The 26,928-nt window shown below is 43.6% G+C and overlaps 1 long non-coding RNA gene across 2 annotated transcripts in view; it reads right to left on the minus strand.

The window, feature by feature from the left end:
* Window positions 1-26,928, minus strand: part of LOC143988503 (uncharacterized) — a 63,201-nt gene that overhangs the window by 2,086 nt on the left and 34,187 nt on the right. Inside the window, exons 2-3 of one of the 2 annotated variants that reach the window (XR_013276875.1) lie at window positions 1,185-1,281; window positions 255-682 (exon numbers count right to left, since the gene is read on the minus strand). This is a non-coding gene — a long non-coding RNA (uncharacterized LOC143988503). Of the gene's footprint in view, window positions 1-254; window positions 683-1,184; window positions 1,282-26,928 lie in introns of those variants that run through there. The other variant, XR_013276876.1, reaches the window with a different exon arrangement.

A 26,928-nucleotide genomic window follows, 5' to 3' on the forward strand; every position in this document is an offset into this window, starting at 1 on the left:
GACCCATGCCATTTTATTTCTTAATTCTGTCATAGGGATCCACTTAACCACTTCAATACACTATATTTTATACTGTACGCTGCCTGCACTGTATATATGTTCTACACTGAATGCAGAGTATATATATATATATATATATATATATATATATACACATACATACATACATACATACACTACATGGTGTGTATATATATATATATATATATATATATATATATATATATATATATATATATAAACACACACACACACACATATATTAATACACTGGCTGCACTGTATATATAGTCTACACATGCACACCCTCATTCGGCGGCTCAGCTTGTCCTGCCACCTCATACATGGCGTTGGGGGCGGAGCCTACTGGAGCCCTTGCGGGGATATTAATGGGAGGGCACTCATGGCTGTCATTTTTTATTTTACTTCACATGGGACAGCTAATTTTGCTGCTGCAAGCTAATGATCCTACACAGGTACCCGTCACAACAAGCACCCCATTGTGCCTGGCTATGTTTTTAACATTTTCACTTTTCCTCTACGGATTGCCTTTTTTGGCATCCTTTTTCACATATCTGCAGTCTTGTACACACTCTTCCCTGACCTCATTTTCTGTCTTACCATCGCAACGGTTGGTTTATACATGCATTCATGCATTCCAGTGTACCACTGGGCTTGGCATCTAGGGAAAGGAAAACAAGAGACAGCTGACAATAAAATACTCTTATCTCAAACCTGTACTGAAAGTAGTATAGAGAATGCTATTGCAGGCCAGCAGCTTAGTGGGTGCTGGTCTGGTCACACCTGCACCCCTCAGTCATAATCAGTTCCTGCTCTGTCTTTTTGTCCTTGGCCACTTCATCTTCCACTCGACTTCACCTCCCGGCTGTCTATGATCAGCTCCCACTCCTCTCTCCCTGTCTGCGGTATCCTAGCTTCTACTCTGTCCCCTCTCTCTTACCTCCAGTCGTCAATCGCTCCACTAATCTGTTCACAAATAGATTTGCTGGGACCTAAAATTTGTCAAAAAAGTAATTGTTACCTGTCATTTGATTTCTTTAAGACATTTGTTTTTTTGCTTTCGGAAATTTTATTTATGTGCTGTTCTGAGCAGTACTTTCAAACTAAGAACAAACAGTGCAATAAGACATGCAGGAATGAATCCAATGATTTATTTACAGTACCTATTGGCCTATGTGCAAACAGTTGGAGGAGACGGCATGGGTCTGATTCCAGCTGACGAATGTTGAAGTCTTAGGATAGTATAAAGTGTTCCTGTTTCTAAAACAGAATAAAGCAATGACATTAACTATTTCCACATAAAAAAAAAAAAAGAAAGTAAATACATAGCTCCAGCTGCTGCACAGCAATTAGTTCAAGGACAGACACCCACACATTGGCTTACAATCTCTCTATATTTTTAAACTGGTACTTTTTGGATTGATTGTAGCATTTGCCTAATTGATCTGAAAGAACAGACCCCGGAATCTAAAAATGTCGGTTGTATTTGAAGTCCAGTTTCTGGCACCACATGCTACATGTTACACCCCTTCAAAATATGTTGTACCTTCAGCTGTCAGATGCACAGCCTAGAAAGTGGGTTTCAAAGCAGGCCCTTTACTAATGTCCCTACCGTTAATTTATCAGCGAGTTCAGTTTACTTCCTAAAAAAGCTCAATAATTTCATAGACTTTCAAAACCATGAACTTTAGGGAGGAACTAAACCCTGTAAACTGTTACCGACACAGGCAGACAGAGGGCAAAGAACTGGTCACCAGTATTGCCTTTGGTCTCCCTGTAGCTAATCTTTCCCTATTACTAACTTACCATGCCATGTACTGCACTGTGTTCTTTGTGGAAGTGGCCATCTTGGCTGAGGCAGGTCCTTGCCTCCTAATGTCAGAGCCTCCAGCAAGGAGAATAGAGAACAGAACTGCAGTGGCATCACCAAATCTCCTGAGACTAACAGGCAGCAAAGCCTTAAATCTCACTCTGCTTCTATACAGGCATGAGACTGTAGGCACAGGTGTGCCTAGGCACTCTCACATACCAGAAAGTGCACAACTAGTTTATATATTTTAGGGTGAAAAAGAAAAAAGCTGTACATCCACTATGTCATTTTATCTTTTCCTCCAAAAATCTTATTGTAACATGGATGAGTTTACAATATTAAGTCCAATCACATTGCACTTTATTAGACCCTTCTTCTTCTCTAGCCACACCTGGGATGAAATGTGTCAGAGAAGGTTGAGGAAGGTCTGGTGGGGGGCAAAGTGCTTGGACTAAATATTGTGGATTTCTCCACAATTAACATTTCTAGATGTTCCCAATAACATAGCAAATCATGTTTTTTAGTTCAGTTCTACTTTTAGACTGGCCTACAATCCGTAAATGCAAGTTTCTTAAACTAGCAATAAAGTACAAAAGAACTTTATGTATAACTCAAAATTAAAGGTGGCCATAGATGGATTAAAATTCAGCTGGTTTAGCAGGGACTGGATCTACTGTCTTCTGTTCAACTACCCTGTCAGATAGAAGCCGCCTATGGTTGCAGTGCTGGTCTGCCTATTCTGACTATGAGTAGATGTCCGAATAGGCATAGCATACAATATGCTATGCCATCTGTGGATTGGGAAATCATTCAGTTTTTTTTTTGTTCAGCCCACAGGCTGAATGAAAAACTAAACCATATATGGTCAGCTTAAAGAGGAACTGCAGTTATATAATATATTTGTAATAAAAACATCTTTGCCATTCTGAAGCTTCCCTCCAACCACTTTGCATATTATTTTATATATACTTGTGATTCTGTACTTGGCAAATATGCTGTAGAAATTGCCCTCTACTAAGTCTGGCTGCAAACATTTTAACTGTGGGCAGCTGAAGCTGCTGCCTGTTGACTTCATGCATTTACACAGACACACAAAGGCACACCTTCAGCTCTGCAGCTCTCATTGGCCCACTTCTGGCTCATCCCCCCTCCCTTCCTGGAAAACTCTCATGAGAGTGAGAGCTAGAACTGTGCATGATGTTGTAAACCTAGTTTTTTTTTTTTACCAGACAAGAAACAGGAAGTGGGCTGTATAAGGTATTTACTAGCAGAAAAAAGTTAAAACAACAAGGGCAGAGGTTTTAATAGGTGGAAAGTTGAAAAAAAATGACTGAAGGTCCGCTTTAAGATACAAACATGTAAACTAAATAGGTATTTTGCATACTGCTTACTTTGTTTTTGAATACAGTGTCTTGCCTCTTGGGGATCTGCTGCCCTTTACTTTTTGTACATGGCTCTGCTACCTAATGTTTACAGATATTATATATTCACATCACTTCCTGTCTTTGGGGTCTGGGTCAGAAACCCCAGAAGGATGAATTGCAGAGAGAGGAGCTGAGCTACATGATCTCACACCCACAGTTGCTGCTGCTGTATTTCACCCACACCAGAAGCAGCTATGTTCTAATAGTTTAACTGCAGCTGCTCATAGCTTGTAGAATGTGAATCCTTGTGGCAGACAGAGCATATCTGTCCTCTTATTGTTATCTCACATACCCAGTGCCAGATAGCTAGGTCTGTTCTAGTGTATGTGTATACTGGCCACCTTCCAGTATATTAGTATATGAACCTGTTTATTACAATATAGTTTATATGCAGGTCCTGTCATTTTAACCCCATCCCTCCTGGTCTAGGATTTTATAGCTAGTTTTAGCTTAGGTCTTAATAACCAGCATAGGCTAGAGCAAGGTTAGGCATCCAATAGCCACTTATGGTAGTTATAGGTTGCAAGACAAATTAGAAACTACTAGGGACTAAGATGCAGAGTAGTTAAGTAACTATGTGTTCCAGTGTCACACCTCAGTTCTGCTGGTGAGAAGCTGCATTCCTGGGCTAATTTGACACAGGTTGGAAGATCTCCCCATCACTTATCACTGATCTTGTCTTCAGGTCTCCAACACAAAGACAGATGCCACACCGTGATCATCCCCAGGGGCCCCTGCAAGTGCATTTTGCTGCACATTCATCTGGAGGTATCCTTATCAATAATTATTGTGACAGTGCAAGGCCCTGCCACTAGGTGAGTTTAGGTAAAAAGCACGGAAGATTCTCAAAGTTACAGTTTGAGAGGCTCTGGCATGTTTATTGTGAGTGGAGAAAACCCTGTAAGTTTTTTATCGGTTTTGTAATCCTGGATCAGGGCCTGGAGTTTCAAGGTTCCGAAGTGCCTTTGGGTGAAAAGGAATCTTTAATCCTGTGTCCAGGCTTTGCTAGCTTCCTACAGCCTGGATGAGTACACAGTTTTGCAGGGTTCTTATAAACCAGGACTGAGAGGAGCTCAGAGCAGGGAAAGTTGCAGTTGCTGCCATTCGGACACACAGTCAGTGTGTGGAGATTGTGGTGTGTTCCAGCTAAGAGGGGTGATGTTCTCTGGGGACAAGACCCTATGTTGAGAAGGCTTCTTGCCCACAGGACTTGGAGAGTCAGGACAGCTATGAGGGTCCAAAGAGACTGAGAAAGCTGAGGTCACTAGAGAGTCCACAAAGGGGAATGGAGGAAGTTCACTTTTTCTGAGAGGTGGGAGAGCCTGAGTTGCTGGGAGAACCATATCTAGAGGCCAGGGGTGGGCCCATACAGCAGAATGCTGCAACCAAAGCTAAGGGATTCTGGGGAGCCTGTGGTCACGAAGACAATACTAATAACAGTGGAGATTCTGAAGTGTAGCCAGGTGGGCTAGTGACTTGTTGCTCTGTAAAGCTGAAAACCCTGCATAGGCAACCTTGTAAAGACTTTAATTTCCTTTAATTAAAAAGTAGGCTGCTGTGCCCTTAAAACTCAGTTTGGACTGGCGTGGACTTCATTATCAAAACGTATCGACCATTGAGCTAAATGTCCCCCCATCACACTATACAGTATATACCTGGCTATATGTGCATTATTCCACCAGAATGCTTTTTGGACCTTTGGCTGATAATACCTATTTGTACATTGCAAGTATGTACTATTATTCAATTTACTTATGTAAACTTTGTATTATGTGCAAAATTGTGTGCATTTATATACTCATAGTTAAAGTGATACTCTCGCATATTTTTCTATAGAATAACAAACATGTTATACTTACCTGCTCTGTACAGTGGTTTTGCACAGAGCAGTCCAGATCCTCCTCTTCTCGAGTCCCTCTTCGGTGCTCCTGGCCCCTCCCTCCTGTTGAGTACCCCCACAGCAAGCAGCTTGCTATGGGGGCATCCAAGCCAAGCCACAGCTCCTTGTGTCTATTTAGACACAGAGCCGTGGCCTGCCCCCTTTCTTTTCTCATTGGCTCACTGACTTTGACAGCAGCGGGAGCCAATGACGCCACACTGCTGTCTCAGCCAATGACGAGGGGGGTCCTAGACTGCTAAGCTCTCTCTCGTGCAACATCGCTGGATCTAGATGGACCTCGGGTAAGTTTTAGGGGGGCTGAAGGTGGTTGCTGCACACAGAAGGCTTTTTATCTTAATGCACAAAATGCAATAAGATAGAAAACTTCTGACTTTACAACCACTTTAATGTTATATGTTGGTGGCAGGAGTTCATCTGCTCCCAATTAATTTGATTAAAATTCTGATTAATTTCCCAGGAAGGGAATCCCCTCTGTACACAGAGGCCCTGCCAACATTATTATCAAACATTATTATCATTATTAACATTATTATCAAACCCACTCTTCCACTTAGCAAAGGATCTGGTTCTCCTACTTATCTATAGGTTTAGGGCAATATCCTAGGAGGCATATTTCTTATAAACCCCCTAAAAAAGGGCTACACACTCATTATAGGCAACATAATTCTCTCAATCAATAAATCCTCTTACATCAATTAATTAAAATTACCTTCAAAAATTAAAAAAAATAAGAGCAAAAACACATGAGAGTATATCATATATAAATCGACCAGTCATTCATCCTCAATAGAAGTAGTTTTGGTAATAAAAAAAATTATAAGTCATTTTTGTCCTAATATGAGTTCATCTTTAGATATCCAATCCTTAATTTGTTTCAACATCGGGTTCTCTCTGTCAATGTACAGCAAAATGATAATGCTTCAAACATGATCAATGTACAGCAATGGCCAGCACAGCTGCAAAAATAAAGCCACCCCCTCAGTTGTTCTGGAAGATATTCTATAACGTCTAGTAAAAAGCAAATCAAAGATTTTTTTTTTTCTTTTTAACAATTATCTGAAAGGTGCTGAGGCTTTCCAGTATTAAAATATCAATTTTCCTGGTAAGGCACTTCTTTGGATTCTGCATCAAATGCTAGTATTTATTACAGGGCTGCTGTGCTAATCTCCAACACATCAAACTGTAACAGGGAACCCTGCATGCAGGTGGAGGGAAGCTGGAACAGATGCGGTATCCTTATCTGATATAATGGGATTTCAGAGGTATTGATGTCAGCAGCTGCTGCTCCATAAGGAGAAAAACACGATGGAATATTTAATTAAAATGATCGTCTTGAAAGCAGACAGTTTATTGTACTTGGTAAAAATTAAGATAATTGAGAGTACTTTGCAAATTGTGTTCATACTGATAAGATTGAGGTGGCTTTCTTGGACTGAACAGACAGCAGCTCTACATATTGCTGTGAACCATTGATTTCATTTCACATATGCGTTTAGTCTTATTTCAAATGACAGGTGGCTAGCGATGAATGAAAAGCGACATGGAAAGTTTAAAAGTGGGTCTATCTTGTATAGATGGCCTATTTGTCCTGGTTTTACCCGAATTAAATTTTTTATTAAAATAAAAACATACCACACAGAACAAAGAACATAAATGGTCATTATTGTCGTGTTATGTGTCACCCCCAACTGGCAGAAAGAGATTGTATAATACAAGTCCTACTTCTTAAACCTAACATTTTAAATGAGGTGGTGGAATGAATCATCCATAATATTTATATCTACAAGGAATACCGCCTGTGACATCTTCCCACTAGAATTGCTAATGCATTTTGGTCACTGCCAGCAGTCTCACTTCCTCTACCGCATTCTTCATAAAATAAAACAACAAAAGTAAAACATTTACAGTGACCAACAGACAGCATCCCTTCCCAGCAATGGAGACTACAGGAGAGAAAACAAGAGTTTGGCTGCCGTGTTATCCCTGCATGGGTCCCTAAGAGATAAAGGAAGCCAGTGGGTAATTTAAGCTATTCTACGCAAAATGGAAATATCAGCTCTGGATGGATTGACCGTTATTGCTAATTAAACCATGAAATGTGCAGTTATCTACAAAAATACAGATGGCTATTCTGACTGCTTTCAGTTGTTGAAAAGTAGAATCACATTGGTTCCTGTAGCTTACTGCAATTTACTCACTTATTTACATAAAACTACAAAGGCTTAAGTGTTTAGACCCATAAAAGACTTCAAAACAATAATATATTTTTATACTTAAAGTTTACCGATTCAGCATATCTTAAGTACAGTAATGGCACTTAAGAATTTCCGCAGTGCACGCTGTAGCCTCATAAGGTGCTCAGATGACCTTTAATCATAGTAATATAGTCTGTTCCAACCCCCAGGGCTTTTGCTGGACAGTTTGGATATCATGTAAATCTAGAAGCCTGCATGCTTGTTCTGTATGTAAACCAAGAACAAAAATTAAAAAATTGAGCAATAGTTGGTAGCCAATGATGTAGGAAAATCTTATCCAAGAACAGGTTAAAAACCAATGCAATGATGTCTAATATTGAAGAATAAAATGAAATCTTTAATAGTTACAAAAGTGTGTAACAATATATAAAACAACCGCCATATGGTGGTATGGGCTCACGGATATACTTTCTCACTGCACCCAGTGTAATGTCTCCTGGTGGGATGTGGAGAACACAGTGTGGTTGTAGATTGCCTGCTCAGTGGTCCAAGAGTGAGCACCAAGGTAGTGCTAGTAATTGGCCCACATCTCCGGTTAAAGCCGCTGTTGTATGCAGATGCTGTCCACAAGATAACTGACAGGTTACCAACAGTATGGCCACTCTCTAGGGCCACAATGTCTGTGGCCAGAAGTGATGTCACCACTCGGCCGGAAGTGACGTCCACAGGACCACGGTGTAAATGGTGGCTGAGAGGACCCAAAAAAGACAACATAATGTATAACGCATTTCAAAGCAAAGGCTTCTCTATCTAATCCAAACAACGAACAAAGGATGTCTATTATATAGACAACCCTGGAGTGGATATAGGTTGGAGTGGAAATATATTGGATTTACATTCTTTTCTACATCACTTCAATGACAACAATTTGGGCCTGAGTTTCACTTACTTAGTAGTCCCACTACACGTAGTGTTTTTTGGACCTTGAATTATTCCACAAGGGCGGTCTTATATTGACAAAAAAATTATTTTAAACCAACAAGTGGAAATTCCTATCTTTATTTTCATAGTTGCCACCATCCCTGGTGGAAAAACAACATCCCCACAGGTCAATTTAACCGCTTGTAATACAAACAAATATTGCGCTAACCTGTGCAAATAAGTGAAACAGCTGCTACACACGAATGTGACAAATATCATATACAAAGTAAAAACACCAATGTAGCGCTAATAATAAGAACAGTACTGATATACTGTAAGAAGTACAATAAATACTAAACGTGTGCAGGAAAAAAGCTATGATGAAGTGACTAGCATCTAAACAAGTGCAACTAAAGACTATAAAACTATAAATAAAAATAAAGTGAATCAGTCCCAAGGATGAGTGGATTACAGATAGTGGTTCATATGATGGATAAACAGACGATGATCCAAAGGGCATCTGAGGACAACAACATCAGGCGAATATAAGAAAAGGATGGGTACTCTTACCAGAGCCACTGGACCTGTTTGTGGGCAACACCAAGTCTAACAAGCATAAACCAATATATTCTCGACCCCACAGGAACAATACGGCAGGTCACAGATGGTCCTTCAGCCAATGGAGGGACTGTAGGTCTTTCAGCCGATGAAGAAACTGTACACAATACCTCAGGAGCTCCAATCCTCTCTCCAGGAAATCCGATGATGGAAGGATAGTCTCCAAACAGTGACTCAACAATGGAAAAAGGCTCACAGAGCAAGTCATATGTAAGACAAAAGGGACAACGACTTCCCATAGTGTAGGTCAAAAAAGGTTTGCTGTTTATTAGCATAAAACCAGCATAGAAAAATAAAAAAGAAGAAATAAAATAGTGATCACATGAATAAAAGCAATACAGGGGACATATAAACCATGTCCTACTCATTTCATCCCAAAGGACTTCTACTGGGGCATCTAACTGCTCCCCCATATTGCACATATATATATATATATATATATATATATATATAACTATAGAAAATATAACGCCAATCAAAGACCTTAATCAATAATTAGTAACAAGGAATTTGTTGATAGGAAGAAGTTACTCACATGGTAGACTATGCTCCCACCCCACAGTGAAGACACCAATCACTCACCCTGTACAAAATCCTCTAACCAATAGCCAGGAACAGAGGACATATGGGGATAGAATCAAAACTATAATCAGCTTCCGAAAAGCCTGCGAAAATGGGAAAAAAGCCAGCGAAAACAGGTCCTCCAGACATGTGATAAGTATTAGCCAATAGCTGGCCATATTACTAACCTAGTAGAGCGCAATGTGGCCAATCAAAAAAGGGCTCCAGCAAACATAAAAATAAAAGGGAATACCATAAGCCCCGAAAATGAGGCTTGGTTTGAGATATTACAAGCCTCAAAAATGAGGTTTGGCCAAACCCGGAAGTGACGCAAACAAGCGCACACCGCTGCGTGTGTGCGCTGCTGCCCAATGCGGAAGAACCAAACCCCGGAAACGACATCTGGTTATACCGCTCTAATCTGAAACAAACCACCAAACTTAGCGCACACAAGCGCCACAGTAAGGCCATGCAAATCGCGCAACATCAACCGTGTGCGCACGCATGCGTCATAGCAAAACTATGAAGTGCACATTAGATAAAAAAGAGGAACAACTCATCCAAAAGAGGAAAATAAAGATAGAATGTCAGACGTGCACCAAAAAGCGCATCAGTTGACATATATCTGCATCCACTAAAGGATGAGTTCATAGTTCAATTTAACCGCTTAAGGACGCCTCAAGCCGATGTACATTGGCAGAATGGCACGGCTGGGAACAATCACGTACCTGTACGTTGCTCTTTAAGTGCCACCAGCACACTCGCGATCCGGTCCTGAGCTCCGTGACCGTGGCCGCGGGACCCAGAGACCCGATCGCTGCTGGTGTCCCCCAATCGGGTGACAGAGCTGAAGAAGAAGGAGAGGTAAGTGTAAACAAACCTCTCCTTGTGCTTCTTACTGAGCCTGTCACTGATCGTCTGTTCCCTGTTATAGGGAAAGACGATCAGGGATGTCAGACGCCAAGCCACGCCCCCTACAGTTAAAAAAACATACACACACACACACTTAACCCCTACACTACCCCCTAGTGGTTAACCCCTTCACTGCAAGTGACATTTTCCCAGTAATTAATGCATTTTTAATTGCACTGATTGCTGTATTAATGACAATGGTCCCAAAAATGTGTCAAAATTACGTGTCCGCCATAATGTCGCAGTCACAATAAAAATTGCTGATCGCCGCCATTACTAGTAAAAAAAAAAAATATTATTAAAAATGCCATAAAACTATCCCCTATTTTGTAGACGCAAACCAATCAATAAACGCTTATTACATTTTTTTTTTACCAAAAATATGTAGAAGAATATGTATCAGCCTAAACTCAGGAAAAAAAAAAGTTTTTTTATATATTTTTGTGGGATATTTATTATAGTAAAATGTAAAAAATAATGCGTTTTTTTCAAAATTGTCGCTCTTTTTTTGATTAAAGCGCAAAAAATAAAAACCACAGGGGTGATCAAATACCACCAAAAGAAAGCTCTATTTGTGGGAAAAAAAGGATGCCAATTTTGTTTCGGAGCCACGTCGCACGGCCGCGCAATTCTCAGTTAAAACGATGCAGTGCCAAATCGCAAAAAGGGGCTTGGTCCTTTAGCTGGAAGATGGTCCGGGGCTTAAGTGGTTAATAGACCCCAACACAATTGCTCAAAAGTGGAGGACTATACCACACAAAGTAGAGTTTTGATCCAGAAATTTCAGGACAAAGGATATATACCATTTTTATTACAGGAAGCTTATGAGAAGTTTCTAACAGAAAATACTGCCCTCAAAACAGAGAGAGTTTTCAATAACACCAATAAAAAAAAAGAGACGATTTTTCAAAACAATTGTCACCTTCTTTTATTAGATCCCATGCTTACCAAAGAACCCTAATATTGTATATAGATGGGCTAAGACCCTTAAAACATATTAATCAATAGACATGTGCATTTGTTTTCGTCCAAATTTCAGGTATTTCCATTATCGTTTTAACAAACAATAACGAAAGTGCAGAATCCAAAAAACGAAAGATCCGACATAAACAAATGCCTTATTTTCGTTTTTGTTGCGACAACAGTTCGTTACAGATAGGAGATTCGACATGATGCTGACAATAACAATCTGTGTCTATCGAACCTGTGGTCGAATGTGCCTAACCTTAACTCTATTAGTCCAAGATTATTCTACATAGAGAGAAAAGATTCAACATAGAAAGAAAAGATCACTGCTGGAATTGGGTGGGGGAAGTAAAATAAAAATAATGATGATGATGATGAATGTTATTGGCTGATTGTAACCAAAGAGGAGGAGCAGTAAAATAGCTAGAACTAAGTACACACGTACAGCCAACTTACTTTCACTTATGATTACTATTAGAGAGAGACACACACTGAATCATTTCAGAAGTGTCTCTCTCTTAGCTGGTCCGTTTGTCAGAGAACCTGAATTATTTAGCAATTAGGCATAAGCACAGCAGCAGAACAATAGTGAAGCAAGCTACAGTTCAACTTAACTTCTTAATAATTTGCTGCTATTGTGTTAGTGTTGTGAACTTGATAGTGATACTAGTGTTGTGATAGCCTTAGAGGCTGCCCGTGTTGTGGGGGAGGGGGGGTTATTATTATAGATTCTATATTATAGATTGAGATTCTATATAGATTCTATATACCCTATCTTGTTGCCTGTCTGATCAGTGATCATTATCACCAGTCCATTTTCTATTTGAACTATATACATTAAACATGAACGACAAAGATTCGGCAAAGCAGCGAAAAACATACAAACGTCAAATCTTTGGCTTATGGTATATGTTGAAAGTTCTAAAAAGATTCGACGGAGCAGCTAAACTATACGGTGTAATACAGTTTATCTGCTCCGTCGAATCTTCTTTGAACATTCGACAGACACCATAAGCCTTCAATGACAGATTCAACCTTAATTAATTTGGATTTTTGGACGAATGCAATTTTTAACGAAAAAATAAATAAATAAAAACAAATTTCGGGAGTAACTAAATAAAAAAAAAATTCGGACGAAACCTAAATTCCGAAACAAAATATTTCAGTGTGCACATGTCTATTAATCAAGCCAGCAAAAAGCCTTCTAAGGATATTCTTGGTTGTTTTGACAATAGGGTAGGAATATTCAAATGCAAAAAAAGAGGATGCCTTACCTGCAAGTTCATAACACATGGACAATCTACCTTCCAGAATACTAGTGGAGAAATTTTCACTATAAATCGATTTATAACATGTTCCACTGACCATGTGGTAATATTGTTTTTTTTATTTTTTTAAAGGTGAGATCGCTGGTATCATGTGGAGAATAATCACCTCCCAAGCCCACCCATTTCCACCCCCAGTTTTGTCTATATAATACTATGTTGTCACATTTAGATTCTGTGGTGTTTAGTATATAGGACACACTACTTGAAGACTCCATGATCATTTTGTGAGCACCTCATGGATAATTAAAACCAGAGAGAGAGCCACGCAGCCCAGCACCACCAGAGAGCCATGCTGCCCAGCACCACCAGAGAGAGCCACGCTGCCCAGCACCACCAGAGAGAGCCACGCTGCCCAGCACCACCAGAGAGAAAGCCATACTGCCCAGTTCCACCAGAGAGAAAGCCATGCTGCCCAGCACCACCAGAGAGAAAGCCACACTGCCCAGTGCTACCAGAGAGAGAGTCACGTTTCCCAGTGCCACCAAAGACAAAGTCATGCTGCCCAGGGAAACCAGAGGGAAAGCCACACTGCCCAGCACCACCAGAGAGAAAGCCACACTGCCCAGTGCCACCAGAGAGAGAGAGAGCCACCAGAGAGAGAGAGAGACACGCTGCCCAGTGCCACCAGAGAGAAATCCACGCTGCCCAGCACCACCAGAGAGAGAGCCATGCGGATGCACAGCACCAGCAAAGAGAGACTGGGCCAATGCCAGGGTGCTGACATGCTACACTACTGACCAGAGTTGCCCCCGGGGAACTCAGAGTGAGCAATTGACTAGCGTGAGGGATCACTGCTGCTGTTTCACTGGGTCTGGTAAGAGGGCCTGTCGGCCATTATCCATTGCTTATCCTAGGGACTAAGCCATTAGGAATTGCCTAACATGCTATCCTCTAGCCCTAATACTGCCTGCAGGCCTTATTGACCCCTGAAATGCACACCAACACGCTCCAACGCTGGGCTGCCAGCTGGGTTACTGGGCCAAAAATAGGGGGGGGGGGTGACACCATGTTTTACCACACCAGGTGACACCAACCCTGATTCAGCAAGAGCAGCATCCACTGATTCAGTTGCAGCACCAGCACCAGCAATTCAAATGTGTCCCTGGTCCTGGGCATCTTCATTCTGGGACAATACAGTGTCCCGGAATAAGATAGAGGACACAGAACACCTGTCAGGGCTGGGCTCAGCCCTTCTCTCTCAAAGATGGCTGCTAAGCTCTTGGCTAATTGCCAACTCCTATCTCTCCACAGTGACCCACCTGTCGATATCCTGCTCGTCAGTCCTGCATACATAAGCCGCCCAGTCCAGATGATCTCTGCCTTCGCCTTGGTCACATCTAGGGAGACGCTCTCCTGTGTTCCTGTTAAAGACTTGCTTGGCTGACATTCCTTCTGGTTTCAGATCCTGCTTGCTGTTCTACTATGCTCATGTCTGGCTCCCTGACCTTTTGGCTTGTCTGACTATCCGTTCCGTTTCCTGAACTATGACTTGTTTTGACTACATTTACTGTTTACCTTTTTTCTATTATTATAAATCAAGTGTGATTTAACTGTACTTCTGTCTCAGTTTGATTTAATGGTTTCTGACAACACCCTACTAACTGATTTCCGGAAGTTCAGCATTGGTTGCTAGGGCCACCCCACCTGGTGTCTAGCAACCAGTGACGTTAGAATCAGAGTCTCAGTGAGGCCGAGTGGAGCGAGGCCTGTGTCTAGTGCTGCACTCTGTACTGCATCCTGAGACTGCATCACTCTCTCCACCCATCTCCTCCTTCTCTGGCCGTGGAGCCCAATGACTCTCAGGTAGCAGGCAGGGAGGGACTTATCTTCAGTCTTCACCGACCTCCTTCTCCGGGGCCCACGACCCCCGCCCACCGCCTGGTAGCATAGATTAGACTGGCTCAGAGATCCATCTGCTTCCACGGCTGCCCGTGCCCGCAGCGGCAGTGCTTGACTTCTCCTTCCACCCTCCCGACTGTTGTTGAGGGACCATGAACCACCACCACTCAGGTGAGGAAATGGAATAAGATGGATAACTGGAATAGAAGGTAACACAAGTCAGTCCGGGCACTGTGACTGGGGGACATGACAGAAATAATTGAAGTTGACAAGTAAAGTGGGGCCGGGGGACTCTGGCCATCAGCTGTACTACGTCTACAATCTCTGAAATCTCCTGTACTATGTCCGCAGTCTCTGGCCATCTCCTGTACTATCTCCGCAGTCTCTGACAGTCTCTTGTATCATGTGTGCAATCTCTCACCATCTCCTGTACCATGTCCACAGTCTTTGACTGCCTCCTGTACTATGTCCACAGTCTCTGACCACCTCCTGTACTACGTGTGCAGTCTCTGACCATGATAATGTGATAATGACATTGTTGAAAAGGGGCAGAGCATGGGTGACCCCCCCCCCCCCCCCCGAAAAAGTTCCACAGATGCCCATGTACGCATTCCCAGCAGGCGGTTTGAATTTTGAGTGGGATTTGTCACATTATTATGAGTGATATTGCACCTCCCTCCTAGACTTAACATATGTTCATGTGTCTCCTTCTTAGCATGGTCATGTGCCTCCTTCACAATATGTCGTTTTTCCTTCCCTTCCCCTTTTCCTTTTTGTGTGTACTTATAGGTATTAATAACAATTTCTGCACAATATTTATGAGACATGGGGGCATTGATTCAATATGGTACTTAGATTGTATACGTATTGTTTATTTGATCTGGTGTATATGGCCCTGCATGAATCTTTATAGATTTATGCAGTTAGAGGATTATGGAAACACCCTGTCTATACAAAAATGTTGCAAGTCCTTTGGACCCATAAATTAATTTACATAATTAAACAATAGATAGATTGAGGGTTTCTTTCCACTTAGTTTAGTGTGCGTGTGTGGTAAAAGCTTTATTACACATATGGATGTGGATACACTAAAGACTTATCACATTGGGGTATGCAAGCATTTATTTGAAATTTAGGTATTTTGTATATGCATACATATATTGAATGATAAGGTTTTCTACATTGGTTGTTTGATATTAACCACTTCCCGACCAGTGCACGACGATGTACGTCGACAGAATGGCACGGGCAGGCATATTGGCGTACAGGTACGTCCAATATTCAATGCCGCCCTGCCATTGGGAGCGCGCTGCCGGCGGCGCGCTCCCACGCTGGTCGGGACCCCCGTGAGTCCGGTCGCGGGTCCCGCGAACTCGATCGCCGCGGGCATCCCCGCGATCGTCTAACGGAGCGGCCGAATGGAGGAAATGCTGAGTAAACAGCATTTCTCCATTCTGCCTAGCAACTAGTGACGCTGATCTCTGCTCCATGTGATTGGAGCAGAGATCAGTGTTCACTAAATGAAAGCCCAACCCCCCCACAGTTAGTAACACACCCCTAGGAACACTTAACCCCTACACTGCCACCCACTGGTTAACCCCTTCACTGCCAGTGTCATTTACACAGGAATCACTGCATTTATATAGCAGTGATTACTGTATAAATGACAATGGTCCCAAAAATGTGTCAAAAATGTCCGATGGGTCCCCCACAATGTCGCAGTCACAATAAAAATCGCTGATCGCCGCCATTACTAGTCAAAAAAAATAATAAAAAATTATTAATAAAAATGCTATAAAACTATCCCTATTTTGTAAACGCTATAACTTTTGCGCAAACCAATCAATAATCGCTTATTGCGATTTTTTTTACCAAAATATGTAGAAGAATACGTATCGGCCTAAACTGAGGGAAAAAAAAATGTTTTTTTATATATTTTTGGGGGATATTTATTATAACAAAAAGTAAAAAATAATGCGTTTTTTTTCAAAATTGTCGCTCTATTTTTGTTTATAGCGCAAAAAATAAAAACCGCAGGGGTGATCAAATACCACCAAAAGAAAGCTCTATTTGTGGGAAAAAAAGTACATCAATTTTGTTTGGGAGCCACGTCGCACGACCGCGCAATTGTCAGTTAAAGCGACGCAGTGCCGAATCGCAAAAAGTGGTCTGGTCTTTGACCAGCAAATTGGTCCGGTCTGAAAGTGGTTAATGGCTATCAATAGAGAGTTTGGCATGTTGGTATCCCTCCGGGGTATCCATGGATGAGCCATGCATTAATTCCAGGGTTTTTTATGGAGATTTTTTCATATGTTATATATTGTTGAACATTCAGTGTTAATTGTATGTAAGTTGACAATCATTTACCTAACATATGTAGTGGTTTTAATATATTGTCTGTTTTCTCTCCCTTGCTTTTTTGTTCTTTTGCAATTTTTGTTTTTTCCTTTTTTTTCTTTAGTTCTCATTTGTATGTTTTCATTAGACTTTTTCACAGCCTTTAAGGCCGCGTACACACGCGCGGACTGTTCGCCCAACTTTGTCCGTCCAACAGTTTCAGCAAACAGTCCGCTCAAAATTAGCATGGACGGACATGCCCACACACGACGAACGAACAGTTTGCTGAAACCGTGCGCGATGACGTGAACGGCACGTACGACGGGACGAAAAATACGACGTCCTATACACTGCATTATAGCTTTCGGCGTGAAAATCCTTTCTGAGCATGCGCGCAACTTTGTTTGACGAACAAGCCTACACACGAGCGGGCTGTTCGCTGAAACAAGGTTTCAGCGGACAGTTTTTCGGAATTTCCGAAAAACCTTGTCCGTCCAACTGTCCGCTGAAACTGTCCGCTGAAAGCCCACACACGAGCGGACTGTCCGCCCAAACACTGTTCAGCAGACAAAGTTGGGCGAACAGTCCGCCCGTGTGTACGCGGCCTAACATGTATGGGGAACATCATTTGTTTTGTCCTGTGGTTATATATATGTTTTTCTTATAGTGATTTTACTGGCAGGATTAATGATTTCATGATGGACTACAGTTGGATGGGTTGTGATCAGGTGGAGATGTTGCTTTTTCAGTGATTTTTCATTGGTAATCTAATCTGTCGTTCTCTGGTCATATATGAGAACTTGCATCGGCAGCAATTAGTAATGATTCACTAATGAATAAGCACAGGAGTGTGAAACATGTCTACTGATCGGCTGTGAGCTATGTGTATGTCTTGATGTACAGTTCAAAGGACATTTATTAAAGGAATTGCTTTTATTTTCCTTTGTTCATTGTTTGGATTTGATAATGAATCTTTTGCTTTGAAACACGTATCCATCAGGTTGGGTCCTCACAGCTGCCATCTACACCGTGGTCCCAAGGACATCACAAATGCGGTGGAGTGGTGACATCACTTCCAGTCCTGGACATCACAGCCCTAGAGAGCCGCTAAACTGTTGGTTAACGGAAACCTGCGTTACATCAGAGGGGGCGGGGTCACCCACACGTCACTGGGGAACCCCTGGCTTCCCTCTCCAGCGTCAGAGGGGCGTGGTCAGCTGACGGGTGGCCCCGCCCTCCTAATATAAGAAACGTCAGCGCTGGGCTCTCTGCAGTGTCTCCGGAGTGGAGACAGAAGAAGGATGTATGGACAGCGCTGGACTGAGAGATCCCCCGTCGCTGGATATGATCATCCATCGCTGGACCCCGGAGATCCGTCGCTGGATAGCAAGAGTGGATTAGCACCGCTGGAATCTTTTTTTTTTTTTTTTCATTTTTAATAAAGGAATTTTTCAAAAGTGTGTTTGTCTTATTTAACCATTTTGACACTTTCTTTGTGAAATGGTAGGGGTACTTTTGTACCCCCTTACCATTTCAAACAGGGGGGGGGCAGGATCTGGGGGTCTCCTTGTTAAAGGGGGCTTCCAGATTCTGATAAGCCCCCCGCCCGCAGACCCTCACAACCAACGGCCAGGGTTGTGAGGATGAGGCCCTTGTCCTCATCAACATGGGGACAAGGTGCTTTGAGGGGTCACAGACCCCCAAAGCATCCTCCCAATGTTGAGGGTATGTGGCCTGGTACGGTTCAGGAGGGAGGGGGGGCCGCTCTCTCGTCCCCCCCTCTTTTCCTGCGGCCTGCCAGGTTGCGTGCTCGGATAAAGGGTCTGATATGGATTTTTAGGGGGACCCCCACGTCAATTTTTTTTTAAAATTTGACACAGGGTTCCCCTTAATATCCATGTCAGACCTGAAGGGCCTGGTAATTGAATTTAGGGGAACCCCCACGCTTTTTTTTTTTTTTTATCAATGAATGAATGAATTGTCGGCTAATACAGAGAACACTCATTGAGTGTTCTCTGTATTACGGGAGCCGACAATTTAGCCGCAAGTGATTTTAAAAGACTTTTTTTCCTGCACAAATGACACTTTGTGCAGGGACAGTTCTAAGCCCCAGAAACATGCGCCCCTTCACAGGCATACTATAGATACCCCCCAGCTACGAAATTTAAAGGAATATTACACTTTTATTGTTTCACTTTAATCATTATTAAAATCACTGCTCCTGAAAAAACAGCCGTTTTTAAAACTTTTTTTTGCATTGATCCATGTCCCCTGGGGCAGGACCCAGGTCCCCAAACACTTTTTAGGACAGTAACTTGCATATTACCCTTTAAAATGAGCACTTTAGATTGTGAACGTTCGAGTCCCATAGACTTTAATAGGGTTCTAAAGTTCACACAAAGTTTAGGTCTGTTCGCAGGTTCTGGTGCGAACCGAACAGGGGGGTGTTCGGCTCATCCCTAATGATGACACTCAGCTAGAGGAAGGCAGTAGCGTGAGCGCAGAGAGAGGGGATGCTCAAGAAGGACAGCAATCTGGCAGTCATGTTCCACAAGCTGCAGCATACTGCCAGGTTTGCTACAGCGATGAAGAGGGAGGGGATGATAAGGGCACTGACTCCACGTGGGTGCCTGGTAGGAGAGAGGAGGAGGAGGAGGAGGAGGAGCAGGAGGCACATGTCCAACGAGGCAGGATGCCCTCCGGGGGCCAGCTTAGGGGCAGCACACCGACTGAATCACACCGCAGAGCTCCGCCTTTGCATCAGATCGCACCGCTGCTATTTGCAACATATGTCTCAAGCGTATCTCGCGTGGCCAAAACATCAGCCGCTTGGGCACCACATACTTGACCAGACATATGTTGACCTGCCATGCAGCTCGTTGGCAAGCGTACCTCAAAGACCCACACCAAAGAACAAAGCGGACCTCTCCTTGCTCCTCATCAGCTGGCATCTCCAACCCCACTAGACCTTCAGTCCTCTCTGAAACCTGCTCTGAGAGGAATGAAGGTGTAGAATTAGGTGTGTCACAGCCAAGTGCTTCCAGGCACTCTGCTAGCGGTATACCCACGTCCGATTATAGCAGGCAAATGTCCCTGCCCCAGCTGCTGGACTGGCGAAAGAAGTTCACTCCCAGTCATCCACATGCCCAGCGGTTGAATGCTAGCTTGGCTAAATTGCTAGCAATTCAACTGCTGCCTTTTCAATTGGTAGACTCGGCCCCCTTCCGTGAGTTTGTACAATGTGTGGTTCCTCAGTGGCAGGTCCCCAAACGCCACTTTTTCTCACGGAAGGCGATTCCGGCTCTCTACCGGCATGTGGAAGGCAATGTCCTTGCCTCGCTGGACAGGGCGGTCAGCGGTAAGGTGCATATTACCGCTGACTCATGGTCCAGCAGGCATGGACAGGGAGGTTACCTGTCTTTCACGGCCCATTGGGTCACTCTTCTGGCAGCTGGGAAGGATGCAGGAAAAGGTGCAGTAGTGTTGGAGGTTGTTCCGCCACCACGCCTCCAAAATACTACTATTGGTTGTGACACACCTCTCTCCTCCACCCCCTCCTCTTCTTCTTCCTCCATGGCCTCTTCCAGTGCTCTGTCCGCAGAACCAGCGGTGCTCCGTAGGCGTTCCAGGGGCTACGCAAGTACGCAGGCAAAACAATGCCATGCCGTGCTTGCGCTGGTTTGTTTGGGGGACAGGAGCCACACTGGGGCGGATGTTTTGTCAGCTCTGCAGGGGCAGGCCGAGAGGTGGTTGACGCCACGCCATCTTAAGCCAGGAATGGTGGTTTGTGACAATGGCACCAACCTCCTCTCTGCCCTCCGACAGGGACAACTGACCCATGTGCCCTGTGTAGCTCACGTCCTTAACCTGGTGGTGCAGCGGTTCTTGGGCGGGTACCCCGGCTTACAGGATGTCCTCTTGTCCACCTCTTGGAGCATACGCTGCGTGGAATAATGGACAGGGCACTTGAGGCAGAACAGAGGCAGGAAGAGGAGGACTTCCTTGCCTCTCAAGGCCCCCTTTATCCAGACAGTGTTCCTGCTGTGCCACCCATCACACAGGAAGAGGATGAGGAGGAGGAAGAGGAAGAGGAGGATGATTGTGTCAGCATGGAGGTGGAGGCTGGCACTCAGCATCAGCAGCAGCAGTCTTGTAGGGATGATTTACAGTCCCAAGAAACACGTGGACTTGTACGTGGCTGGGAGGAGGTAGCTGCGGATCATGTTGCCCTTAGTGACCCAGAGAACTCCGGACCGAATGCCTCAGCTAACCTACGCTGCATGGCCTCCCTGATCCTGCAAAGCCTGCGGAAGGATCCTCGTATTCTTCGGATCAAAGAGAGGGACCATTACTGGCTGGCCACTCTCCTTGATCCACGGTACAAGGGTAAGGTTGCCGACCTTATCTTGCCATCGCAGAGGGAGCAGAGGATGAGACATTTCCGGGAGGCCTTGCAGAAAGGTCTGTGCAACGCGTTCCCAGAGACTGGGAGGTTACAAACTCCTGGTCCTGGACAACGTGTTGCTGAGGCATCAGTCAGAAGGAGCGGTGGAGAAGGTGGCCGTCTGACTGATGCTTTCAGACAATTTTTTAGTCTGCAGCCCCAAGGTATGATCGGTTCCAGCAACCATCGCCAGCGTCTGATTTACATGGTGCAGGAATACCTAGGGGCAAGGTCAGACTTGGACACCTTTCCCACCGAAAATCCTCTGGCTTACTGGGTCTTGAGGATGGATCACTGGCCAGAGCTTGCACAGTATGCAATTGAGCTACTGGCCTGTCCTGCATCCAGCGTTCTTTCGGAACGCACCTTCAGTGCTGCTGGTGGCTTTTTAACAATCACAGGGTGCGCCTGTCCACCGAATCAGTTGATCGACTGACCTTCATCAAGATGAATCAGTCTTGGATCACCCACAGCTACCAAGCACCTGAAGCTGATGTAACCGAATAATTTTTTTTTAAATATCACATCCCTTCAAGACTGCCTATGCTGATGCTGAGTGACTGTCCTGTTATGTTGATTGTCTATCCTCTTCCTCCTCCGCTGATATGTTGGAAGAACATTTCTGGTTCTGGGTGATGCCATCAGCCCAATTTTTCTGCCCCTGTTTAACAGGGGCGTTTAAGTACAATTTTTGATGCAATGCTTTGCAGCAGGGCTAATTTCTGCAATAAAACTAGAGTATATGGCAGAGGTTGCAGTGTCGTGGCACCAGCACCAGTGCCTAAGGCCCAATTTTTCTGCCCCTGTTTAACAGGGGCGTTTAAGTACAATTTTTGATGCAATGCTTTGCAGCAGGGCTAATTCCTGCAATAAAACTAGAGTATATGGGAGAGGTTGCAGTGTCGTGGCACCAGCACCAGTGCCTAAGGCCCAATTTTTCTGCCCCTGTTTAACAGGGGCGTTTAAGTACAATTTTTGATGCAATGCTTTGCAGCAGGGCTAATTCCTGCAATAAAACTAGAGTATATGGGAGAGGTTGCAGTGTCGTAGCACCAGCACCAGTGCCTAAGGCCCAATTTTTCTGCCCCTGTTTAACAGGGACATGTAATTACAATTCTTGATATAATATTTCACAGGAGGGCCCGTTCCTGTGCCCACCCAGAGTAACTGTGAGGACTTATAGTGTTGTGGCACCAGCACCACAACCACCAAAGGTCAATTTTTCTACCACTGTTCAACAATGGCATGTAATTACAATTCTTGATATAATCGTTCACAGCAGGGCGCTCCAGCGCCCAGCAAGAGTCACTTTGAGGGCTTACAATGTTGTGACAAAACCAATACCTTGTTCCGCCATTTCTGCAGAGCATATAGGGCAGGCCCCTACTTTTAAACATCCAACTTACAAACATCTCCTACTTGCAAACGGAAGGAGACAACAGCAAGTGAGATGAAAAAAGATGGACGACAAAACAAATTATACAGGGGTGATAACCCTTTCCTATGTTTTCCAAAAAGCTTAAAAATAGTTTTTTCGACTGGTGCTACACTTTAAAAATGTACCAGTTGAAAATTACAAACAGATTCAACTTAACACAACACATCTACACAGTCCCTGTCTTGTTTGCACCGCCTGTATACTGCTGTTCTGAGTATATAGGGCCTGGGGGCCACACGCATTTCCTTTTTTTAATATGGGTACAGGGTTCCCCTTGATATGCGTACAAGATCCAAAGGGGCTGGTAATGGGCAGGGAGGGCTACCCATGCCATTTTTCTCAATGGTTTTCAACCATATTGCAGTTTTCAATGATGTTATTTCCGTTTAATGTCATTTTGTGCAGGGACTGTTCTAAATACGGGAAACACGTGGCACTTCACAGGCATACTACAGACACCCCCCAGGCACCATATTTAAAGGAATATTTCACTTTTTTTTTTTCACTTTAATCATCATTAAAATCAGTGCTCATGCCAAAACGGCCATTTTTAAAAACATTTTAGGCATTGACCCATGTCCCCTGGGGCAGGAGCCAGGTCCCCAAACCCTTTTTAGGACAGTATCTTGCATATTAGCCGTTAAAATTAGCACTTTTCATTTCGAACGTTCGAGTCCCATAGACGTCAATGGGGTTCTAAAGTTCGTTCGAATTTGGGGTCCGTTCAAAAGTTCTGGTGCGAACCGAACCGGGGGGTTGTTTGGCTCATCCCTAGTTACCTGTCGGTTACCTTGTGGACAGCGTCTGCATACAATAGTGGCTTTGACCTGAGAACCATGCGGGTGGATTACTAGGTCTACCTTGGGGCTCATTCTGGGAACAACGAGTAGGCAATCTACAACCCCACCGTGTTCTCCTCATTCCACCAGGAGATATTACCATGGGTCCAGTGAGAATGTTTTGATATACCCATGAGCCTATACCACCATTTGGCTGTTTTATATATAGTGCCGGCTCCTGATGGGCATGCGCTATATGTTTTTGAAAATTTATATTCCTGAAACCACAGTTGGGTTTTAGGGCTAATTTTGCTAAATTATGGTTTCAGTACCAGTCTGGTTGGATTGCACTGAGTTTTCCTTGGCCGCAGGTGTCGCTGTCCCCGCCGGCAAGTGGTAGAATGCAGTTTAGCTGGGTGTATTGAGTGCCACGTTTTCTCGGGGCCAGCCCAGTGGGAGTGTTCTCCTGCTGTGCACTCTGGGAGATGGTATTTAAGGTACTGACATCACGTGCTTCGGGGTTCCGGTCCAGGAGATATCTTCTGTCTGTTTGGACCTGGTCCTCCTGACCAGCCCCCATGGCCTTCCTGAGGAGGAGTGGAGGCCATGCACAAGGCTGGTTTCTCTGAAGAAGCCTGGAGGCTCAGTTGAAGGACTGAGAGATACTGGTACCGTATGATAGTTCTCTAAATTTGTCTATGACCCTCGGTTACGTTCAAGTCTGTGGCAGAGACTTTTCTCAAGTAATTCACATTCAAGTCTGTGGCAGAGACTTTTCTCAAGTAATTCACATCCAAGTCTGTGGCAGAGACTTTGCTTTACTTAACACCCTACCAACTGCTAGGCCTACTGAGAGGAGGTCTATCCGGAGGTTGTGAGAATCCAGCTGTGAAACGGTTATTCTCTGGATTTCTTCTATAAGAGACTTTCTATTTTTGCAGTCCAAATGTACGTGAACTTTCTCCTAAGCCCTCTACCCTTCATTAAGAGACTGTTTTATCTTGTAAATAAATAACCCAAAAGAAGATCTAGTGTCAGTTTCTGCATTTCTTTGGGCCATCTACCACGGGAACCCCTAGACGGAGATGAGGTAAAGAAGGTAACGGTAAGCCCAACAAAACCAGCAGCTCCTCCGGGGGTCAGTGCTACATATATATTGTTACACACTTTTCTAACTATTAAAGATTGACTATTATTCTTCAATAATGGACAGCATTGTACTGGTTTTTAACCTCTTCTTGGACAGGATTTTCCTACATAATTGACTACTAGCTATTGCTCAATTTCAGTACGCGGTTTTCATTTTTGTTCTTGGTTTCTATTACTTTGCTTCCACTTACAGGTGGTTCATACAGCTGCATCTGATACTTGTTGGTTCACTTGGCTCCTTGGCACTTAGCCCTACTCTGTTTTGTTCTGTATGTAAATGTAGGCACACATAATTAAAAAAATATGCTGATTACTATAATATGTATTACCCATTGTAAATACCATTGTAAACACAGTAATTTTTTTTATAATAATAATCCTTTAGCTTGCATATACCTTTTAGTCCCCTTTCACACTCATGCATTCTGTTGCACTACACTACTACATACACATTAACATGTGTTGTGTTAGGGCAGCCCACCCATTTAGAATGGGCTACCAACGCAACAGTTGGAAAACTACACCTGCAGTTTTTTCTATTTCTTTGCAGTTTCCCACAATGCATGGCACCTGTGGCGTGCTAAAGTGCAGCACATCCATATTTCTGAGTTGGGATGCCATTCTAAATAAATGACACCGCAACACACCATGAATTACCGTGCATTACAGTAGATGTGTCTAGGCATTACGCCAGCCATAAATTGACTCTCACTACATGTCCAAACTAAATTAAGCCCAAAGGAAGATGCTATATACTTACCTTCCTGGCAGCCCATGTTTGCAAACACTGTTGCATTGCTGATTGGCTGCAAGTATTCATTGCTGCTGGGTATGTAAATACCTGCATCTCCTACCATACACTATGGTACCTCTTACATCACTGCAGAACAAAGCATGGACTTCATTTAGTTTGGACCTTGCAATGACTTGGTTAGTTTAGGGAAATGTGGTTCCATTGCTATGATTTGCCAAATTAGCCCTACTTTGAAGAAGGCTAATTTTGGGCGAACACAATATTAGTTTAGCTGCAGTGTTAATGTACAGTGGTGTGAAAAAGTGTTTGCCCCCTTCCTCATTTCCTGTTCCTTTGCATGTTTGTCACACTTAAGTGTTTCGGAACATCAAACCAATTTAAACAATAGTCAAGGACAACACAAGTAAACACAAAATGCAATTTGTAAATGAAGGTGTTTATTATTAAAGGTGAAAAAAAATCCAAACCATCATGGCCCTGTGTGAAAAAGTGAGTGCCCCCTAAACCTAATAACTGGTTGGGCCACCCTTAGCAGCAACAACTGCAACCAAGCGTTTGCGATAACGTGCAATGAGGCTTTTACAGCGTCCTGGGGGAATTTTGGCCCACTCATCTTCGCAGAATTGTCCTAATTCAGTTACATTAGAGGGTTTTCGAGCATGAACGGCCTTTTTAAGGTCATACCACAACATCTCAATAGGATTCAGGTCAGGACTTTGGCTAGGCCACTCCAAAGTCTTCATTTTGTTTTTCTTCAGCCATTCGGTGGTGGACTTGCTGGTGTGTTTAGGATCATTGTCCTGCTGCAGAACCCAAGTTCGTTTCAGCTTGAGTACACGAACCGATGGTCGGACATTCTCCTTCAGGATCTCTTGGTAGACAGCAGAATTCATAGTTCCTTTTATCACGGCAAGTCTTCCAGGTCCTGAAGCAGCAAAACAGCCCCAGACCATCACACTACCACCACCATATTTTACTGTTGGTATAATGTTCTTTTTCTGAAATGCAGTGTTCCTTCTACGCCAGATATACTTGGACACACACCTTCCAAAGAGTTCCACTTTTGTCTCATCGCTCCACAGAATGTTGTCCCAAAAGTCTTGGGGATCATCAAGATGTGTTGTGGAGAAATTGAGACGAGCTTTGATGTTCTTTTTGCTCAGCAGTGGTTTTCTCCTTGGAACTCTGCCATGCAGGCCATTTTTGCCCAGTCTTTTCCTGATGGTGGAGGCATGAACGCTGACCTTAACTGAGGCAAGTGAGGCCTGCAGTTCCTTGGACGTTGTTGTGGGGTCTTTTGTGACCTCTTGGATGAGTCGTCGCTGCGCTCTTGGGGTAATTTTGGGCGGCCGGCCACTCCTGGGAAGCTTCACCACTGTTCCATGTCTTCGCCATTTGTGGATAATGGCTCTCACTGTGGTTCGCTGGATTCCCAAAGCTTTGGAAATGGCTTTATAACCCTTTCCAGACTGATAGATCTCAATTACTTTCTTTCTCAATTGTTCCTGAATTTCTTTGGGTCTCGGCATGAT

This window comes from Lithobates pipiens, unplaced genomic scaffold (assembly GCF_037356315.1).
Source record: "Lithobates pipiens isolate NorthernLeopardFrog02 unplaced genomic scaffold, aLitPip1_a1.2 Scaffold_18, whole genome shotgun sequence".
NCBI classification, from domain to species: domain Eukaryota; kingdom Metazoa; phylum Chordata; class Amphibia; order Anura; family Ranidae; genus Lithobates; species Lithobates pipiens.